This window comes from Topomyia yanbarensis, chromosome 2 (assembly GCF_030247195.1).
Source record: "Topomyia yanbarensis strain Yona2022 chromosome 2, ASM3024719v1, whole genome shotgun sequence".
NCBI classification, from domain to species: domain Eukaryota; kingdom Metazoa; phylum Arthropoda; class Insecta; order Diptera; family Culicidae; genus Topomyia; species Topomyia yanbarensis.
This window is the reverse complement of record NC_080671.1, coordinates 47,953,246-47,972,518: the sequence shown is the minus strand read 5'-3', so window position 1 is coordinate 47,972,518 and position 19,273 is coordinate 47,953,246. Positions and strand designations below refer to the sequence as shown.

Here is a 19,273-nt window from a genome sequence, read left to right as displayed (position 1 = left end):
TCACACATTGCTTTCTCCCGATCCGAATTGTATGTGCGGATGAAAATAAAATATCTGCAATCAACAATTAGTTGAATAACTTGAAGTAATTGATTACTTATACCTGAAATTGCATTACATTATATTTACAAGTTCATGTTTTGGTTTGGCCGCACTGGTGATTGTTTTCTGTATGATGGATACAAAAAGTTGGTTTTGATTGTGGTAGTGTATCAGCAAAACATGCCAATAATAGGAACCCCGCATTTAGTTTTATCCTATTATAACACTAGGCCTATTCTAGTGTTTGACGAGTGATTTTAAAGTAAAATTATCGTAAAAAGATTCTCCAGCTAAAATAAAGGTATGTATCAGTGCAATGTTTAGTATATTTGTGCTGGAATAACGAGATATGAGGCGGTAAATGCTGGCTCGTAAGTGTTTATTTTGCTAAGCGCCGTTGCATCCAGTTTCGGTTCACTACGTGAGTGAGGCGGATTAGTAAATATTTCAATAAGGTGATTTTGTTTTAATTAAAAGTTGGATTTAGAGGATAGTTCTAAATACATATGTGCACAACAAATAAAGAATATAACTTGAGCTTATTTTTCTCACCTGCTTTAGCCAAATCGATATTGTCATTATCTCATACGCTTGGTTCGAAACCAAGGGGTACGAAATAGGATCACAATAGGCTCTACTGCCATAATAGGCACATCACCCTACTTACCAAGTGTAATAAGAATGAAAGACATTTCCATAATGTTATATTGTACGAACCAGCTATTAAATCATAGTTAGGAAAAATGAGAAAGGCACAATTGCACCTCTAGGTGGATTAAAACAAGTTTTTCAGTTTAATATTACCGCGGCTGTTTTTTCTTTTACAATTTTTTTTCCTTTACAAAATTTTAGAACTTCTTTTCTTGTATATAGTTGTCATGTCATGTATAATAATAAAATGTAATATATGCATTGGAAAGCTTTTAACGAATATAAACAACGCAAACATTCTCGTGTTCATGATTGAGAAAGGCACAATTGCACCGCTAGGTGGATTAAAACAGGTTTTTTGAAATAATCTCGAAAACGCTTCTTTGAAAAATAAAATGTGTATTAATTTCGTGTTCAGCGACCAGTCTACAAAACACTTTTTTCTCGCAACATCACTTTTCTTGTAAACTAGTTTTATGAGTGAAAACCCATTACTGCCACAATATGATTCAACCCTTTTGAAATCATCCAAAGAGATGACTCATTATGCGGCAAACACGCCGGACAATAGACGTATTTTCTGTTTATGTTAATAACAGTCATATTAACTGTGGCAGCACAAAACACATCGCGAGTTGTGAAATGCGGAATTGGGCTCAATCCGGGTATTCCGAATCTTGACTAAAGCTATTTCAGGTTGCTTGATTTTGAATCGCAAGTCGAAGATTCCTTTTAAGGCTGTGCATCTCACTCGATGCCGCATAGCCAGCGATTGCGATGATTGCCGCAAATTCGGCGGCTTCTTCCAGGTTCTCTGCTGAATATAATCTTTGCTATTGCATATTCGGCCTAATAACCCTTCGGCTTAACTATCCGTTCAGACAAATGGTCTTTGGCCTAATGGCTTTCGACCTAACGATCCAGCACCTTCTTAAAAGGACACTCGAGAGTATTTTCTGTCTGTGCGCATAAAACATAGTAGGATTCGTTTCTACAAATTATAGAGAGGATATGTATCAAAGTTCGACTAGAAATATCTGGTTCGAAAGGCTATCTGTACCTGTAGTTTGAAAAGTAACATTTTAATTGCAACCAGGACCCTAAAGTAGTAGATTTACATGAACGAGGGTCTGAAAAAAGTTCTGAACCTGTGGAATGAGTGCTTTTATTGGCATAATACAGTTTGGGATTAAGAACATTGTTGTCTTGATACTATTAATTGAATGTTCCAATTCATTCAATTTGTAATATTCCACAATGTGACTTTCCTGATAGTTCAAGCCATACAACCAAGCACTGTTTATAATAAGATAAAGCCAATTGTATTCATTAGGTATATCTTCTTAATTTTTCTTGGGCAGCAGCCAGTAGTTGTTTGCGTTCAGAATGCTTTTACAATTCCGCAAACCCTTAAAAACGTTGATATGTGCGTAAAGAACGATAGAATTAAGTTCTCTCTGCTAGCGTGTCATCATTTGTAAGCCAAAGCAACATGCGGTATTCCTTTTTCAAGCGCCTCAAGAGATTAGCTTACAAAGCGCTGAACAAACTTGACAGTCACGAGAAGCTGACAATAATTAATTAAATGCAAGAAAACAGTATAGCGGCTGTGCCGGATGAAACCAGATTGAAAGAAAAGGATTCTGTATTTTTAAGTTAAATTAATTAACTTTAAAATACATTCACAAACACACACACACATCTATACATGAGACAGGAACCGTAGTTAGAAGAAGGTGCAGAAAAGGAGAAAGACTTTTTATGCCTTCTGATAAGCCTTCTCGTTACGGTCGCCTTTTAATTGCCCGCTTTCCGCGTACAGAATAGAATGACGAGAAGCGGAAAAAGGGGTAAGTAGATTTAATTAAGAAAAAGAAAGCTAGAGAGGATTATTAGCTTAATTCTTTGCCATATGTACATTTCCGCAAAGTCACTTGTAGGAGATTGTTACATAAGTGACAACAAATTGTGCCTAGGAACTGAAACTCCGTTCAAAAGACAATTGTTTGGACAATGTTTTTTATTCGAATGCTTCATGCATATTTGTTCATATTTTGGCTAAACAATACATTAGTATAGTCATCCCTTCGGTTTCTATTCTGTACGATTGATGATTGATCAATTAGTTAGAGTACAACTTTGGAACATTTGTCACAAGTCGTGTACTTACATAAAATTGAGTGTCCAGAAACAGAGATGAATATTAGAGCTGAGATGAATTCTGGAGCGTCTACCCTACTAATGTGATTCCTAACAGCTCAACCTAATGTACACGACCTTAAAATCTCCAGCAGCAGAAAAGGAAATGGGAAGCCGCAAATAGCCGTGATATGCGAACTGGCAAAATGGGCAGATAAAAGCGGAGACGATAACAATTAAGCGATAAATGAATTGCGCTCGCTTACTCACGCTGATTTGTTGCTGTGCTGCTGGTAAGAACGAGTACCCATTCGGGGTCGGGTGACTCAAAATCAGAGCATGCATTGGGATTTCCTCCTTCCGCTTGTGGCCCTACTTCCACTTGTGCACCTATTTGAACCCACTCGGTCGGTAGTGTGGTGACAAAATTCATTCTCTTTTGAGGCAAGTGACAAGCCCCAGATCCATTATAACAAACAATCCGGTGAAATCAGAAAGAAGGCAAACATCGCATCGCATCCGAGACGACATTCGACCGGGAGTTGCTGGTCCCTCATACGATCGGTCGACGGTTGCCGCCGCCGCTCAGTTCAGCACAGGGTGAAGAATTTGAGGTTCATTAAGATTTTTGTCTTCCCTGACGGCTCGGGTTCGAGTTGGACAAGTGAGCAAACAAATGAAAATGAGGAAAAAATGTACGTCCGACGAGCTGTTGATTTGGTGTTTTTTGTGTGGTTTAAATTTTTCCCTTTTCATTCGTTACAATCATATGAGGAATTGATAATCAGGACGCTCATTAAAATTTAATCTGGTGCGATCGTCGTCGTTGTCGGCAGCAGCTACCACTCCGTCGTAGCTTCCAACGCTGCCAGGGCCAAATAAGGCACTAACGAACCGAGATATCTCCGATGGGTATCTCTCGGTCTGGTCATAGGGATTGAAGAAACGTCGAAGTCCTGCCGATCCTGCTGCCGGTCACGTCCGAAAACGCATTGCGGCGGTAAGCGAAAAGAATTGCTCTAATGATGACTGTTTCGATGGCATGCGCTTTTTATGGCCAAATTAGGCAGTTTTAATGAACTGCAAACATCTTTTGAAATACCGAATTTTTCAAATGTCTATCAAACTGAGGAAGAATCGCAAAAAGTTTCTATCCGACGAGGAGGCCCACGAAAATAAACTTACAATACGGTCTGTGCCGCAAACGGTTCGTGGTTTCCTAATTGAAACAGACCTGCATTAATCCACTTTCCTTCCGCTAGCAACTGATATACTGACGTTCACAGCACTACCAATTGCTCCCCCCAGAGAGGGTAATCGGCAGCTAACGGTTGCAGTCTCAGCATCACCAATATCCAATCATCTTCACCCTTATCCAGTGTTGCATCGGTTTTCTTCCGGAAGGCAGGATTGGTGCCGTAAACCCGATTTCCTTCATCCAGAAATCCTGATTCATCACATCAAATTACACTTTTCAATTGGAAAATAGAGAAAGCAGTAACAGAAAAAAAAGAAATCACCTTGCCTTGGCTTCCTAGTTCTGCATCGCCTGCACGTTGTTTGGTGAACGTGTGAGGGTGCGTGGCGTGTAGATGTGTGTTTAAGAGAACAGGATGAATGCTGAGGGCTAGTTGGGGGCCATCCTAGCAAGTAGAAGATGTCTGAGCTGTCGTTGGATTTAGGATCGAGGTTCGATCAGGGGACGATGACGCAACCATCAGTGCAAGGCTACACCAATGACTACATTTAATGGAAAAGTTAAAATTATACAAGAGACAAAATTTCCCAAACGGGCCACCGAAATTAGGTAAAATTACTATTTCAACGGAAGGTATCTATTTTTAATAGTATTTGTCATTGGAAAATCAAATTCTCATATTACTCAGCGGAAACAAAAATCCAAAAACTTTTGGATGGTGCAATTGTGCCATTCTCATTTCTCAAAACTGGTTATGTTTAATATAATTGTGGAAACATTTATTACATTCTTATTGCACTTTGTACCCATACACAATGGCTCGCCACGAATTTGATGAGCTACGTGTCGACGGTGAAACAGTTGAAACAAAAAATATATAATCTTTAATTAGCTTAATCAGCATTAGTTCAATGTTGTTTTTCCAATAAATAATTTTGACATGCGGGGGAGGATATGTGAGGGGGATGAATGATGCATAACCGGACCATCCCTGAGCTCATATTAGTATGCCTGTTGGTATTGGTGGTTTGTGAGGGAAGGGGATATCAGTCTAAAAATGTGTTGGGATTAGGTCGACGATTTTTAGAGTGACTGCATGGATAACCTTTCTATATGAGAAAGGCAAAACTGTGTCAAAAATTCAAAAAAGTCAATTTCCGTAATTTTTTTTGAAGTTATGTTAAATCGTTTCAGTCTTTATTCAAACTCTGCCGCAGTCATACCTACAAACAGGTGAACAAGAGGCCTCTCGAACTAGTGTGCATTGTCTCTAGAACAAAGGAAACATTGGATTATTCTCGTCATCATGAGTAAAAGCTCTACTCCGACCCAACGCCGCGGTCGGTGACTTTAAATTTTCGCCAATGCGACCGAGTGTTTGTGAAATATACTACCTTCTGAAGGTGAAAATGCAGCTTAGGCGGAAGTCGCGTACCTTCAGTATCATCATCTTCGCACTGCAGTATCATTCAACACGTTAGCGCAAGCCGAGCGTTTTGTTTTGCAGAACAATTCAAAATACATGGTTGAAAGTGATAACGTTGGAATTAAGATTCCCGTGTATATTAAAAATGACAATATTGATGTAAGGCTACATGACCTATCATCTCGTACTTCTCTTGAGCTAATTGTCAAATGCATGTCGCAATACGGGGAATCAGAACCCGTTACACCTGATACTTGGAGAAACTTCTTTCCGGTTTCTCCTAACTGCGTTTTAGTGGGTCGAAAGACCTGTTTCCTCTTACTTGAAAATAAAACTCAAAACTCATGGAATTACGAACTACACTATGCACGCATGAGAGGCAAACTCCTACGTTCAAATATTGCAATCAGTCAGCATATCATGTACAACCTTGCACGGAATGTGCAGAGGAGAATGCATGTCAACAGATTGCCAGCTATTCTACGGCAAACCAATCATGAACCACAAACATCAAGTACCCCAGAATCAACTGTAAGCAACATCAGCAAGGAAGGTAATAAAAATAACGACGGGTTTACACTTATCTACCGTAAGTACAATAATCAGGGAAAACATCTGATCGCGGGCACCAAGACAGCTTTAACGAAGATGACCTGGCCGTGAGATAAACAAGAGACAAATGTTTCGCCCCGCGAAAGAAGCTCTTCGCTCGCAATAAAAAGTTGTACGCACGAGATTCAACAGATAATCAATAATAATTCTTTTTGTATTTATATTTTTACATATTGCAAACATATGTCAAATAAACGAATAAAATTTAAAAAAAATCTCGCCGTTTCATGCATTTTAAAGACATTTGGCACCAAAAATACAAATACGATTTTCAAATTTTTTTCTTTGAACATTATTCAGTTCCTGCTTTTATTGAGTCAGGAACCGTTGCACAGAGGAGTAATTGGGGTCGAATCCTGGCTAAAATTATTTGCTGCTGCAATTGTTGTTATTATGTCTTAATATGAACTAAAAATAGACCATTACTAGTTTTTGGAACTATTTGGCATCTACCCACCTACCAGTGCAGAGGCCAATTTTCTATATCCTTTCGAATAGTAGTAATTTCTAGGTGATCTTTGTGAATGCATTTGTTTTTTCAGTTGCATAAACATTTGATCAGTGGGAAAGGGAGAAGAAAAGGGACGCCTGAGAAACTGATGTGAGTTTGTTAATATTGAAAGAACGGGAAATGATATGAGCAGTGCAGTTACGTAAATAGTAGGTTTTTAGGTTTATTTCTTGTAATGTGTAGTACAACCGTTGCTTTCCACAATAAATTAGGAAGAAGATCCCAATCACGGGACGAAACGTCGGCGAAGATAAATTAGAATCGACGTAATTTTTACGTGACTGCACAGCCGAAATCATTTCCCATTGTTACAATTTCCACAATTGAAAAGAATCAATTTACTATTGAATGATTACCTTTTCCGGGACTGCCGGAACCTATTGTGGTGATCAATGTGACCAATGAGACTTGGTCAATGTTAATGTTACTAAAAGGACTGAGTTTATGCCGAGAAACAAATCTGTCTCTAATAATTTCAATCAGTGTAATTCAAGTTCAATAACTTTTCTTCAAGAGTGCCATAAACAAAGATGAATTTTTATAAGCTTGACAAAATCTTATTACCCTTGAAGCCCACCTTTGTGGTGGGTGGGACTATCTGAGTAGTTCGTAAAAAACTGTGAGCTAAATGCCTTAAGAAAACGGGCATGGGTATCGAGAGAAATTCTGCTGTCGGGGAACTCTCGGGCGGAGTAGAGTAGCTAAATAGTTCAAGGAAAAAGACCGAGCTGGGAACTAAACGGCTTAACGAGCACAAAGGAGCTTAGGGGCTCAAGGAATGCAGAGATGCACGAGCACAACCTCTCCCGAAGTAACGGGATCTAACTGTGGGCCCGGGAGGACGAGAATATACAAAAGAATAGGGTTTAGCCGGCAAGCATACTAGGGAAAGAATAATATGAATCCGGCAGTACCACATAGTCTTATCAAATGAACTTCGAACAAAAGCTCTGTGCTCACATTTCGTATACGAACCTGAATGCGCTATTTCGTACAAAAGCACGTGCACATGTTCGCGTGCGCAATAGAACCCATGTACATATGCGGTGTATGTACATCTGGCGTAGACACAGATTCGTAACGCTAGTTTTCTCTTTCTCTCATCATCACTAACGTTGACTCATTTTGTCTTGCGCGTATCTTTGGCGTGTACGTACTCGGTGTACCCACATAGATGTTTGAACTAGTGTTTGTACATCTTTCGCTTGGGCTCTATGTTCAAGGTGAACCTGTACATCGAGACAAAGCATGTTTGAGGTTGAACGCGTACAGGAAAATGTTTACACAGGTGCCGCTGTTCATGGGAATACTGATACCACGTATCAAGACCACATTGAAGATTCTCCCTCGATAAAAAAGATAAGCACACATGGAGGCAGCATGAACAGGAATTCAGGGGCTTAACGATACCCCTGACCCATTGCGAGTTGAATAGTCTTGCTTGGATATGGTGTGGTTTGGGCAGCATTGGGCTATTCAAAATCTCTAAAAAGGCCATAATTCCGAGGCGAGTCTGGGTTTGCTCCTTCTACTAAGATTAAGCTGACCAACTTTGACGAAAAAATCCGTACACCTTACGGATTGTGCGCCTGATCGTGGGAACGAAAGCACTTCGCTGCAGAAAGTTGTATGGATATTTTCGTCAGAGTTGGTCAGCCTAATTACGACAATATCAAAGACCAAACATCTTAGCATGAAAGCACCATAGCCCAACCGGCATATCAGGATCGACGCCAGTAACATCCTGGCTACGGCATACTGGTCATGGTAAACCTCATCGGACAGGACACGGATCACGAATGGGACGGCGGCTTTGCTGTCCTACTCCCCGAGTAAGATAGGATGACACCGACCTGAAATGGCGAGTAGGCTAAAAGTACGGTTGCCTCCGTCTTACTAAAGTCTTGGTAGGTCTCCGGGTATGTTCAAAACTCGTGAGTTGGTGGTACTAGATTCGGATGGACCATTTCCGATTTTACACCGATTTGGCACTGAATACTACTCCCCACGAAGGATAGTTTCAACCCAAGCATGACCTCTTTGCTTGCATAGATAACCATGGGATCACAAAAGGGGACTACGTAGAACGAGTGGAGATAGCGACCCGGCGCCGGGACTCAATAAAATGGAGAACAAAAAAACAAACTTACACATAAGGAGTAGGCGCGATGAATCTGTTCAACAGAGGGGGTTTGATGATGTCGCCACCACCTGCAGCAGCTGAAATTATTAAGCAAGAGTAGGAGGAGGAGAAGCATCAGCAACAGCCGCAGCAGCAGCAACAGCAGTAGAACCAGCAACCATCAGAGCAGAGTAAGACTCCACAGGAGTCGAAAGTATTGGCAGCGAAGTGCTTGGTGGAGGAGCTCCAAGCCCAAGCGACAGACCCGCGAGGACGCTCACTCAACAGGAAGTAATGAAAGGGCGAGAGAAAAGTAGAGCAAAAGAGGATATAAAAACCTCCGGCTCGTTAGAAAGTGCCAAAGAGAGAAGCCGTACTCGTCAAAGCTACTTCGAGAAAATCAGAGAGGATTCGCACCTAAAGGATTTGGCGGACAACATGGTAAGAACCAGGTGAGATACTCTTCGAGTTGAAGGAGAATCCCTCGATTAACAGCTCGACTATGCAGGTGATCATGGGCGAAGAGTCTGAAGATAATGCCTTAAGCCCGGAGACAGTGATTGTGTGGTAGAGCCTTGATAAAATCTCATCGGAAGATGAGCTGAGAGGTGCCCTGAAATAACAGTGCAACCTGGGCGAGGTGCATATGGCTATCCGGTTAAAGAAAGGGTACGGACGAACTCAGTAATGATTCGTCCATCGGTAACCGCTGCTAACATGGCTCTAGAGGCAAAGTTACGTTTAGATAGTTGAGATGCCCATTGAAAGCCTCTCCACGGGTAAATAAACGTGGATGAGGCTGACCTAACAAGAAAGAATCTGGTGGCTTGTGACGCCACAATGCAATAGACGGCGTTAAGCTTACTGGTGGAACGAGACGTTTAGTACGCTACGCACTGCTTGTCAGACTGCCACAAGTAGCTGTGCCTAGAAGTAGACGCTTGGACGACGCGTACCGAGTCGTGATGGCGCAAATGAAAACCTCTACGACACCAGCTGAAATGTGCCCGGGTAAGCTGAAGATAATCGTCGAGGGTCTTTTCCCGAAGCACGATACAACTACCTGTCCACCGACACCGTACTGTGAAATCAAAAAAAGCCCCCGGTCCAGATTGAATACTAAACGTGGTGCTCAAAGCTGCGATCCTGGCATATCCGGACATGTTCAGGATGGTGTTGCGGAAGTGTCTGCAACTTCCTAGAAATCTGGAAGGTGCTGAACCTGGTGTTGCTACCAAAGTCAGGGAAATCACTAGGTGACTTGGCCAGCATTTCTGCTGGATACACACGGAAAACTCGAAAAACAGTACTCGAGAGTGCTGAGAAGGCATCTAAGCAGAATCGAAGAAGAGATCGATACTGTGCTGTGGTCACGATATATGTGAAGTTGGTAAGCCATCGCTGCAGTGCTGCACAGAAAGAGCGTTCTCAACTATCTATGCCAGATCCTGAAGAGCTACTTCTAGAGAATATTGTTGCTGTACGAGACGAGCGAAGGGCAGGAGGCAATGCGAGTGACAGCGGGCGTTTTTCAGGGGTCCATTCTCGGTCCAACTCTTTGAAACGGGATGTACGCAGTGGCCTTAACACTGCGACTGCTCAGGAAAGTGGAAATCGTGGGTTTAGCGGAAGACGTGGCACTAACGGTGATGGGTAAGACACTTGAAGAACTGGAGGTGTCGGTAACGGAGGCAATAGACGCCATCGAGAGCTGGATGAACGGGGTTAATCTGCAAATAGTTTACAACAAGATGGAGGTGATGTTGGTCAGCAACTGCAAAGCGGTTCAGCGGATGCAGATCGACGTTGGAGGGTAAAGGATTGCATCGAAGCGTGCACTGCACTCACACTCAATTCGGCTCGGTAATTTCCCAACAGCTGTGTAGTCAGCAAATTTAGAAACTGATATCTCAGTAAAGTGATATTAGTTTGCTGATTTTCGGTGAAATATTTTCCGAGTCTCAGTACTCAAACGTCACTTTTACTGAGATCTCTGCAAAAAATAATGTTTGCTGAATCTCAGCTGTTGAGAATTCGGCAAAAGATGCAAAAAAAGCTGAGATTCGGCAGAAAAAATTAAGTGTGCTATGGTCCCAAAGCTGTATTTAGGAAGACAAAACTGTTTGCGCCAAAACCGTTGGTTTTAGATATATAGTATCTTCGGCAAACTTTGTTAGTACTTTCTTGCCGATTTTTTTATATTAGTTGAATTAGGGTGGTCCTTGTGGTTAGGGTGTTCAAAGTATCAACTTCTTAGATATGTAAAATTCAGCTACATAATGTTCTACAAAGTTATAAATCAATCAAATTGAAGCAACTTTTCTTAAGAAACTATGTGGCTATCTCTAATGGTTCATGTGCTATGATTTTTGCAATATTTAAGGTGTGGTGGCTCTTTAAAAATTGGTTTTCTATTAATATCTTTGTATGTGTTAATTTCTCGCTAATACTTTGTTTTAGAGATTTTTAGAACTTTTGTAAATACACATGTTTGCCTAAGCAATAAAGTTTCTATCTCTTTTGTTTGCATAGTTACAGGCGATTTTCAAAACAAAAAAGGTTTTTTTGAAAGCTTGTAACCGTCGGTTACCATTCCAAATTGTTGGCTCTGCCACAATGAAATGAGCCTTAGACTCGCTTGTGAGCTCCCACTCCCTAAGTCCGACCCTCACTTTGACTAGCAAATCCTCTCTCCATACCACCGAAGGTACTCACAGTCGCATTCTAGCAAGAGTGGTATTTGTTTACAGCGGGTTAGGGTATCGGTCGCCGAGGGCAATCCACGGGTGAAGCGACCAAATAACGGCTGCTGAGCGGAAACACAATCATTGTCAAAGTTCGGGTGATTTCGTTATTTCTCCGAATCAGACTCACTGATCGCGCTTTAATACGCTCAGCCAAAATACTGAACCTTCTTTCTGTCCGTGAATACCAACGAAGTTAGAAGTGCGCGACGGTTCTAAATTTTTCTGGTTAGGTTATTTGTTAAAAAACGTGGTGTACAGTGTTAATAATTGTCTTACTATTTACAGCTTAAAATATTTTTGAGTCTAAGAATAAAATTGTTACGAATAAAAGGAGGTGACATATACATACGGTGTTAAAAGTAAAAATTTACGAGGTAGTTAAAGTGCTAAAATATGTACAGTTTCGGTAATTAAAATTAATATATATTAAAATTTTATATCTAATAGTGTAAAATTGGCTAAAGCTAAAGGCACAAAATTTGTTAAAAGCTAATTAAAAAGTGTACACACGATAAAAAGGTAATTTATATGAAACGTTATAAAATGCTGGTATAGGTTAGGGTCGATAAGGAATGTGGCCGATTTTCTAATATTGCTGGGTAGGTTCCCAGTGAACCTTTTTATCTCGGGCTTCGGATCTACGTCCGTAAGTCGCTCTATTCACAGAAATTATCATCAGAGACTGTATCTGAATGAGCCATCTATCACGGCGAAGAAGACTCAACGCATATAAGGACCAGCGGACAGATTGTACACGGCTCTCAGACGCTATTACGAGAGCAATATCGCACCTGCTGATGGAATTCGGCCCTACACCACGTGGTCAATTCCGTCACGACAAGGCAGCTTTCACATCACATCCACGTGATTGCCCCCGAGAAACGACAACTACATCGGTTCCCGTAACGACACGCTAATATTCGGATCGACTTCAACTACTACAAGCAGTCGACAGCAGTCCCGGAAACCTAGCCCGAGATCACCCTAGCACACCAGCATAACTTAAAACCCAAACCGCAAGTAGAACGTAGTGACGTCACGTAGGATATAGAGTTCATGTTAGCAATTAAGAATAAATCCATAATGTTACCGAAGTGCACCGTGAGTTAGTTCAAATAGTATTGGCCCTTATTAGCAAGTTACACCACTAGCTTTAATATTCGCTTGCGAACTCAAAAAGGAGTTATCAGCCCTCGTCATTGTTATTCCACCAGAGTTTTGTTTCAGTGTAGTGCTTGTGAGCAACCTGCAGTGAGCATTTCCACTTTGCCCGCCTTATGTTGGTTTGCAACATCGGTGCTTGCATGTGTGTTGGTTGATCCCCCCCGCTCAATGAATGAGTTCCCTCTAGCGCATATGCGACTGCTACCAATTCATCCACCCCAGCATTATTTCACCACCCTGAGCAAGTCTAGGGGCTACAAGCTATATATCTTCCAACATTGCAAATGGATTTGCTATCTTTTCATTTCATTTGAAAGATCGGAACTTTTGAAGTTCTTGGTGAAAAAACTGTGAGAGCGTCATTTCTGTAAAATAAACAATTAATTTTTGAAAATGGTGTATTTTTCAACAAAAATCGTTCATAACTTTTCAAATAGACGAGATAATAACTTTGTTACTTCAGTAAAAATCTTCGCAATGCAAAGTTCTAAAAGTGCTGCAAACGAAGTATTTACGATAAATCAATGTATGAAGTGACAAATGAAAAATAGTGATTTTAAGAGGTCACGTTTTCATCGTTCAATCTCTTATGGTAAAATCAACTGAGAAATAGTCATTGAGTGTGATAATACCGAATGTCATGGCAATTCTATTGGATTTGTAAACGTTTTTAAAAGAACAATCTACCGTACATCTAAATAGTACAGTGAATTTACAGTAGTGTTAGCTGCAAACTTGTGGTGTTTTGTGCATATTTATCGCTGGCAACCCCTTCATGAATTACTAGAAGCTTCTAACCTACTATTGTTATTTATTTTGACTATGAATCGATGGTTTGTGTTATTTGAATAAAAATTACTAGATGGAACATTATCTACTCTAATTAGGATTCTGGTTAACATGTGAATTATACATGAGTCTTTCAAAAAAATATGAAAAATATTTATTTTTATTAATCATCTAAATATATTTTAATAAATCATTTCTCGACAAACATATGATTACGGCCTAAAAGCCAACTGTCAAAATCCACTTTGAATGGAAATTCCAGTCAAACCGTTACTAGTCGAAAACAGTTTATGAACAACAACAGTTTATGAAAGAGAAAACTTTTCTCTTTCATTTACTACCAACATCAGGGATTGGCGTGTAACGGTTTGTCCGGAATTTCCATTCAAAGTGGATTTTGACAGTTGGCTTTTAGGCCGTAATCATATGTTTGTCGAGATTTATAAACCAAATATTTTTCAATTAGTGGTGTAGCCCTACGTCAACAATTCGTGCGGTCCTATAGTCCTACATCAACAACTCGTGCGGTTCTATAGGACTGTCCCTTGTAGTTCTTTCGAGAACACGGCGCTCACCTGGGTGTGGGTGAATCGCTCCAAGTTCAAAAGGATTGCTTTTGGTTCTGAGAGTTTGGGCACACATTTTCTGGAGAGAATGTAGTAGACACAAAATCAAATAAACACGATTTGATTTAAGACATTTGTTACTAATAAGTTCTCATTTATGTAATTTTTTCGGAAACTTGACATTCGTTTATATAACACTTCAATCAAAAAGCATTCGGAACAGAAGCATTCGGTCTAATGATGCATTTGGCAATCTACCCTGTCGGTCAAATGACATTTGACCGAACGGCATTCAGCCATCGACATTCGGTCGATTGACCCGTTCGGCCTACCGGGGTCAAGTGATCGGACACCGAAGTATTTCTTGTGTCATATTGACTGAGACAGCATAATTAACACAAGTTGCGTGATCATAAGACAATACGTCAATAGTACCAATCGAAAGCCTGCATGCATGAGGCATTTCAAGTAGATTTATCAAGCCATTTTAGTTCAATGTTACCAAAGCGAATATATGCAGTTTTGCCACTGATTCTTTGCTATTACGAAGACAACAATTTAGTCTAATATGTAATGAGTAGTACTGTATTCAGTTTCAAAGGACATATCATAGAAGCCAATAACCTTCCGTCATTTCTTCATGTCGAGAAATCAAATTGATTAAAGTTCTCCCAACCCTTTGATAAGGTAGGTAGGTGATGACATCCCTTCTTGTCCGGCGTACAGCAATGCGGAAGCAGAATGAGAACGTTTGTAGTGATTCATACAACTCCATCCTTGTATCAATTCACCCTCCAACGCAGGCTATAGCCCCGGCTGCCCGGCGATTTGATGGAAATGGAAAGAACTAAGTGTAACAAATGATAGATTGAAAAAGGAAGAAATGACAGACGACCGTGAAATGGAAAGGTCAGGCAGACGTCGGAACGCTGGATAGGTACTATGGTTTCAGTGGACGGAGGAGTGGGAGAAGCTTAGCGCGAAAATTGGTGTGATGCTGTGGAAAAAAGGACAACGTGATAAAGTGTCATGGTTGGTAGGTGGTTGGGAGACGAACTCTGATGATGATGATGTGTTTTCGGAGGGAAGTAAATTCTGGATTTGAATTCTATTTGCGTTGAAATAAAATTTACATCTGAATAAATAGGCAATCCAGCTACTGATTGTGTGTGTACCGTCAGCTTCTCCAGGATGATGTGCGGTAGGATATTGCGTGCAGTTTGGGGGTAAATTGATTATGATGGAGTCTGTTGTGTGGGTAATCCCTGTCACAGCAATGATTTGCGGTATCATTTTTCTTTTGTCAAAATAGAACAAAATAAACCTAGCGTAGATTCTATTTAACTGCTCAAACCACTAATTAGTGGTACCGTACGAGTGTTGAGCTAGCGCCAGGCCAACCTAATCAACCGCGCGAAATCATATTCTACGGGATGACGGCGGCGGTTGAGCACCACAAAGCAAAATGAGTAACAATTAGCTACTCGGGTGAATTTGATATCTCGGCATTCTCCCCACCCCAGGAAAGGCACAGAAAAGTTGGTGCTCCATCTGTTCCTGTACCTACTACCTGAGCAGATTCACCGGCCTCGCACTAGTCGCGTTCGGAGTGTCGGGCTCAAATTTGTTTTCGCGCACTTGGGTTTTCATTTCGGTTAATTTAATTAGATTTTTAATTGTTAATTAGTGTTGCAAAAGTTTTCAACCCAAATTAGCTCATTACAACTTGACGGTGAAACAAGCCAACGGAGATTAAGGGACCGGCCGTGTAGCGGAGCCGTAAATGTTTAGCGCACCAGCTAATTGGCCAGTGATAAAAGTTGAACGTTTGCAAGGGTTTCATGGACGGTTGTGAATAAAAGGAGAAAAGCGCAAATCAAGAGTATCGGTTTGGAGAACAGCAGTCCCGGAAAACCGAAGCAACAGCCAATGAATTGGTGGTAAAAGTAAATGACGATAATCGTGGTATCCTTTTGTCCTAATGGCATTACAACGAACATTACCAACCGTCCGTGTTTGGTAGCACTTTCGGGTTTATCCTTTCCGTTTGTTCCAGTCATCTTCCCACTCAAGCACCGAACGACTAATTTTCGATAATTCTCTGCATTCAGCGTTTCTTTGGACCATCAATGCATGGCCACCGGAGACGCCTGGAGCTGCAATTAAATCTACTGAAGCACCAAACCTACTCTCCCGTGACATGACCAGCAGGATTAGACCATTCCGAGTCATGGCACATCTATAACATATCGGTGCCAAAGCAGACACCAGACAATGTCCATTCATTACAGGTCTACCTTTCTTCTTCCGAGATTTGTAGCATTCTCACAAGGACAGCTTGCTTTCTCACACAACCATGTATTCCAACTTTCCGACAATCCGAAACATCCCCACCGAACGGAACAATCGTTCATCAAATATACACCGGAGAAAATGTCGATTTGTTGATTGGGATTCAACTTTTGCCGGCTGTGCTTCATTTTGCCTCGTTTGGTTGGCCGGCGAGTAACGAAGGATGTACGAGTGGGGATCACAGCAGCTGTGTGTTTGGCTCATGTTGCGGGAAGAGCAGCGTTTCGTTCCGTTGCATATTGCATGCAGGGAAAACAGAGTGAAGAAAAGCGAATGACAGTTTGATTGGAGCCAGGATCATGATCCTCCGCCGGATTGGTTATAGCAAGTTTAACTTACGCTTAGCTGGAGATTTTTTGTTTGTTTGCGCTGATCAGAATGTAGTTTTAATTTGAAAATAAATTTATAAAACGTTTTGCTTCAGTAAAAATATTTCCGCCTACGAACTGAACGATGATTTCTTTTTGAAGGATCGACTTATAGGTAGGTTGAGATATTTTTTGACATAGGACTATGTTATTGTTTTCGTTATGAGAGTGCACTTTGTAAATTCAAAAAAAAAACATTGCTAGGAAAGACATCATCTTCGGTTTAGTTTAGTTTTTTAGTCAATACATATATAAGTAACCGAGTAAGGGGTCTTCAGCCATTCAATTTGGATTCTGTTAGTGGACAGTAGAGGTAGGAGCACTGAACGGTACTTGATGGAACCGGCTGCGAGAAGCGTACCATCAAAGTTGCTGGGAGAGTAGGAATGCCTCCCAGAGGTGTTGGTTCCGAGAAGGAAATCTATATAATATAATACCTAGCCAAAAGGTAAAAATTCATGTTGCGATTTTGAATTGAGCTTTTCATGGTTTGTGTAATCTGCTCCCGTAGCCCAACAACGTGTTCGAAACTTGCTCTATATGAATAGCTGATACTCCTTGTTGCTCTGTATCACTATGAGAAGAGATCATCGAAGGAGACAGACAATCGATATTCGATGTGTTAGAAAGAAGAATTGCGTTTAATTCTTGACGGCATAAGAATGGAAAATTTATCAAACGCATGAGCCACGAGTGGTACCAAGTGTACAAATAGCCTGTGTTAAGCCAAAGCGGACCAAGCACCATTTGGAGGTACCTTCCTATCGCAGGGAGGAGGGAGGGAGAGCAAGGAGTTGAAGGAAGAAAGTTTAGAAAAGTGTGGAATAGTTTCATATGAGCAAACTTAGAGTTTCCCGGCGACTTAATCCTTTGTCTGCTACCATATGAGTCAGGATCTTTTGGCATTAGAAATGCGAATCACCTGAGTCTGCGGCAACCGACAGCATGAAGTACAAAGTTACTTTACGCTCGTCCGGTAATGAGTCACCCATTTCGTAATTTCTATCCACGTTATCGTGATATTCTATACACGTTTCGTATCAGATTTCGCTGACAGAGTAGTGTGATTTACATACATAATTTCTGGATCTTAGTCACGATCGTGACATTTCATTTTTGAGTTCACTATCGAATTCAGTGCGAAAGTGCAGTGCAGTTCATAATACCGGTAGTTTTATCATGTTATTTGTTATTTCTTCTCGTCTTATCGCGATATGTTATTTTTGGCTACCATCGGATATGTGAACTCGATCACGAACACGATTTGTGGCTCTTTTATGTATTTTTTCTGTTCGGACATCATAATGAACAAAAGGGATTCCATAAATAATATTCCAAATTTTGTGAAATAGTTCTCGTAAAAATCTCTTAATCATGTTAAAATTAAAAATGATAAGAATATCTTCTAAATATCACAAACACGCAAAAGATAAAATTTGAATAATGTGCTATAAATCAAGAAACAGCCCACGAATCCGTATAATAAGTTTGTGAACTACTTCACGAGCACGATTTGTGAGTCGTGACCTATACACTAAGAATCATGAACCAATTTACGAATACTTGAATATTTTACGATTTTGTAAATAATTTCCTGCATGGCCAATCGTGACTATTTTACAAGGAATCATGAACCAGTTCACGTATCAATAAATAATATCTCATGGTTTTGTGAACTATTTTACGAGCATGAATCGTGAGTTGTGACTAATATACTAACTATCATGGACAAGTTCACTAATACTTGAATGATATTGTATGATTTTATAAACAATTTGACGGGCACGCGTGGTCAGTTGTGACTATTTTACTTAGAATCATGAAGCAGTTCACGTATCCATGAATAGAATTTCACGACTTTGTAAACTATTTCGCGGTGACGAATGATAAGTCGTGACTGACATACAAACAACCATGCAGAGATATTGAATCGTGACTAATATATTAAGAATCATGAATTAGATTTAGAGAATTAAAATGATTTATGATAAGTATACAGAGTTTCGTGAAATAGTCCACGAGAAGATATCCAGCCTGTTTTGATTTTGTGAACTAACCTAGAACCACGAAAACCAGATCATGATCAAGATGTAATAAATTATGAATTAGTTCATATCGTACAGTTGACCTCTGAATAATATTCCTGAAGCTAAAAATGAACCCAGCCATTTTTTGGCTCATCATATTGTTAACTTAACACTTACAGAAAATCGCGACTTCCAGAGTTCATGGCACTTTGCTCACGATTATTGGAACAATATTTTCAGTGTGGAAACCCTTAGTGACTACAGAGCTTACGCTTTACTCTTATGATACAGTACAACTCCGGATGCAGAACTGTAACTACGCATAGGCATTGTTGGGTATTCAAACCCATTAAGTCTTTACTGGCAAGCTCCTTCACCTCGCCCGGCCTTACTTCGCCCCAGGCCCGTGTGCAAGGGTAGAATTTTAGGGGTTCAAACCCCTCCCATGAGGATCTTGAACTACTTTGAAAACTTCCTGTTCATGAAAAAATTAGACTGTGACCCGAATTAACATTTAAAGTGTCGTTTGAGTTCGGTCACTCCAGAAACAAGTTGTTGA

General features: G+C 40.5%; 1 protein-coding gene and 1 long non-coding RNA gene across 7 annotated transcripts in view; one reads left to right on the top strand and one right to left on the bottom strand.

Annotated features, from left to right (window-relative positions):
- Window positions 1-19,273, bottom strand: part of LOC131684436 (LIM domain transcription factor LMO4) — a 1,051,444-nt gene that overhangs the window by 184,404 nt on the left and 847,767 nt on the right. The window lies entirely within an intron of this gene.
- On the top strand, window positions 11,450-11,920 carry LOC131684437 (uncharacterized). The gene is made up of 3 exons (XR_009304652.1): window positions 11,450-11,673; window positions 11,734-11,822; window positions 11,896-11,920. It is a non-coding gene; the product is annotated as an uncharacterized LOC131684437 (long non-coding RNA).